The sequence below is a fragment of the Lactuca virosa genome, chromosome 3 (assembly GCF_052849685.1).
Source record: "Lactuca virosa cultivar CGN04683 chromosome 3, Lactuca_virosa_CGN04683_v6, whole genome shotgun sequence".
NCBI classification, from domain to species: Eukaryota; Viridiplantae; Streptophyta; class Magnoliopsida; order Asterales; family Asteraceae; genus Lactuca; species Lactuca virosa.
Genome location: NC_136428.1, coordinates 118,068,046 through 118,071,971, shown reverse-complemented (window position 1 = coordinate 118,071,971; position 3,926 = coordinate 118,068,046). Strand labels below are relative to the sequence as shown.

The following is a 3,926-nucleotide window of genomic DNA, read 5'->3' as shown; positions in this document are numbered from 1 at the left end:
ATCGAACTCAAACTTGACCGGTTCCAATCAAACCAGTCCAGTCCAGCTTTCAAAACATATCGATTGTAAGACACAATATGTGAAATTTCTTTAGCTCAAAAATGATAACACACCAATTTACCTAAGATTGTTAGGGAAATAGAAGATCCAGATTTAATTATGACCTCACATTAAAAGTATAATGATGTCAGATAAGCGTAAGAAGAAATACACCGACGGCTAGGATTAAAAGGCGTTGAGCTGCTCAACTTGAGCACAGGATGTAGATGGCAGCACGCAGCACAGCAGTAAAGCTTTTGGCAACTTTTGGGTTTTCAACAACTGGGCCCTTCACCTTTATTAAAGTCCAACTTCTACCCTAAAAGTCAACTATAAAATGTATCAATCATATGCCAATAAATACATTTTTTTACAATAATTCCACCATCATTTAAAAACGCGAAAAAGAACTGAGAAAGGGTTTTGGGCATGAATTTATATATATATATATATATATATATATATATATATATATATATATATATATATAAATAAAAGTACTCTAGATGGCCTTATATATAATTATTAGAATTAGAATATATATATAGATTGAGAACATATAAGGCCATCTAGAGTACTTTTATATATATATATATATATATATATATATATATATATATATATATATATATATATAGAGTTAGGTTCATTTGTTTAAACTAAGTATTGTGTTATCGTATGTATAAATGTGGGCCAATCAAAATTAAATAAAAAATTAAATAATTAAATAATTAAATAAATAAATAAGGGTAATTTAGTCATTTGTTTAATAACTTCCAAAAATAATCCCTATAATCATGGTATCTCTCCAGTTTAAATCTCATTCCCCTCTTTATCTAAAAACCGATTTCTGAAAACCCTAAATTGAACAAATCGACACCCCCACCCTTGTCCCTCCAGCCGTCATTTCCCCTTTATTCCAGTCTGCATCAAGTTCCGATTCCTGCTTGGAGTCGGACGACGAAGCTCAAGCTGCTCTCGAATTACAAACCCTAGAAACGGAGCTCTCGACAAGGAGCAGCGAAGCAGCGGCGCAGGTGAGTATAAAAACTATTGGGAGACCAATATGTTTCTCTAAACCGAAGAATTCGATAGGTAATCATACTAATTAACTAATCATATGATCTTCTCCTTTTCTCTTTGTTGTTTAAACCTGAATCCATCGTTTTCTTCTGCAATTTCTGAAATACAGTTGGGGCGGATTGGAGGAAACATTTTCTGGCTACTGTGGTTCAAATTCGCCGGACGGAACTCAGTCGTCGGCGGCCTCCAAGGGAGGATTATTCAAGAGGAGATAATGAAACTAGAGTCTCAAAAATCAGAATCTGGGGTTTACGATTTTGATCAGGACACAGTGTTCATGTCAACGGAAAAATCAAAGAAGAAAAGGATTCAACAATCTCCATATACAAGTGATTCAAGGGCCTTTCCGATTGAAATTATTGAAGTAAGTCAAAGTCTTGAACTGTTTTTACGTACTCTCATGATTTTATCTCAAATTGATGATTGTGTTAAACTATTAATTAACAGTTAAAAGTGTCATACGTGGGAGAGAAGATAGCATTGGTGAGTTTGAAATGCAGGAAAAGAAGAGACACGATGGTCAAGATTTGTGAGGTTTTTGAATCTTTGAAGCTCAATGTTGTCACTGCCAACATCACTGTTTTTCCTGAGACCCTTTTCAAGACACTCTTCATTCAGGTTTGCACTAGAAAACATACACTTCGGTGGTGTGTTCTTGACTGAAAACGAAGAAGAGAAGGAATGCAGGGGTGATTTTTCTTTTGTATTAAATATTAATTGTGAATCGATACATAAAAGAATAGAGAATGGAAGAGTGTTTATGTAGATGATTCAATGGATGATATTGGTGAGATTCCAATTCTATTGGAATGGAATCACGAATTCCAATTCTATTGGAATGGAAAGACGAATTCCAATTCTGTTGGAATCACAGATGTTGATGCTTGAAGAACAGACCACAAAATTGAAACGGACCACATTATTCTTTTAGAATGTATTAGTCGTTGTTAGATTTTGATGTTTTCTTTCCCGTTTTGATTGTTTTTTAGTTTTATTCCTTAACAATAAATGTAATTTTTAACAATTGTTACCCGTATTCTATAAGAAATAATGTGTTTTTTGATTTTATTCTTCAATTGATTATTCAAGGATTTGTTATTCTACAAGAAGTTTTTAAATTCATGATCAAGAAATAGGTTCAAGAATATTTTTATTATTTATGGTTCAAGAATATTTTTATTTTTGAATATACTCATAAACATATTCTGTCAGAATGTCCGAATTAAAAAAATTATAATACGTAAAATCGGATTTTTAAAATTAGTAGAATCTATGATCCCTTAAAAAAATGCAATTTTCCTTTATTAAATCTATATTAATTGACTAAATTACCCTTGTAATTAATTAAGATGATATTTTCAATTATATTTAATTCAATAATATATATTAATCACTTTCTTAAAATAAGTAAATTTGATTGACCCACATTTATGCATACAATAACACAATAATTACTTTGAATAGAATAACCTAGACCTATATATATATATATATATATATATATATATATATATATATATATATATATATATATTCTAATATAATTATATATAAGGCATTTAGAGTACTTTTAATGGACGGTTGGCTGTCTACATGGCACATAACTATAATTATAAACATCTGAGTGTTTAGTGGTGTCTAGTGATTTAAGTTTTCATGGTCATTTGTGTGGTGGGAACCAATTATCTTTTTTTTTTCTATGTCTCTCTCTACATTTTAAGTAACTAAAATATACATATTTTTTATTTAAATATTTAAAAAATAAGAGAGATATAGTTGTGTCTATACCAACCTTTCATGGTTGTGTGTGGCAATGAGGTAACACCTATCATATTAATGTTTAGTTATGGATTCTATGACCTAATATAAGAAAAATGTTACATACGTTTATTATTAATTGTATCCCTTAAACTTTTAATTAACTCCTAATTATCATTTAATATCAATCACATTAAAATATGTTTGACCTATTTTTAATTTTTTTAATTTTGTTGTTTCTTCTTTATAGTTTATTATTATTATTATTATTATTATTGTTATTATTATTATTATTCAGGTTGTTGCAAAATATCGAAAAGTACGAATTTTTTTCATGTGAATATTTTATACAACGAGCTAATAACACACCCAGGAAAGTAGGTAATGATTTATGGCAAATATTTTGATGCAATGAGACATTCGTTGAATTTCATTGGATCAGGTTCTGTGACTGTTAGTTTATATTGTTATACATTGTATAGTATAGGGTCCTTATTGTATTTTCTGCATTCTTGCTTGTACTATTTATACAGATGGAATACACACAGAAACTCTAACGGATATTTTCACTATCAAACATGGTATCAAGCCCTATACGTATTCTCTCCTGCTCATACGTATGAATTTTCTTCGGCGCCACTTTCACTGTTTCATCATTGAGCACCTGCCATCTATACTCTGTTACTCTACTCACATGTGCTTCAAGTCTCCTGGTTCTTTTCAAAACCGTTAACAGTACCATCACAGTCCACTGCTGCTGCTACTTGGCTCTTGATTCAAAAACGAAACAGTCACCGTTTTTTTCTACTTTATCGGACTCCTTCTGTCGCCGCTTTCTCCTGATTCAGAATCTTCGAGATCCTGCTTAATCACATCTTCCAGGATTAGCACTTCATACTGCTATAATTCTTCTTCTATCAGTAAGCAAGCTACTGTTCTTTCGTTCTTTTTATTTCACTGTTTTTAAATTTTTCGGAATTATGTCTGCCCCTGGATCATCCTCATCTACTGTCCCAACCGCTCAAACTCTTGTCTATGCGGTCACT

General features: G+C 31.2%; 1 pseudogene; it reads left to right on the top strand.

Annotated features, from left to right (window-relative positions):
* Positions 1–266: 266 nt before the first annotated feature.
* LOC145163961 (transcription factor bHLH27-like) lies at positions 267–3,437 on the top strand (annotated as a pseudogene).
* Positions 3,438–3,926: the final 489 nt, after the last annotated feature.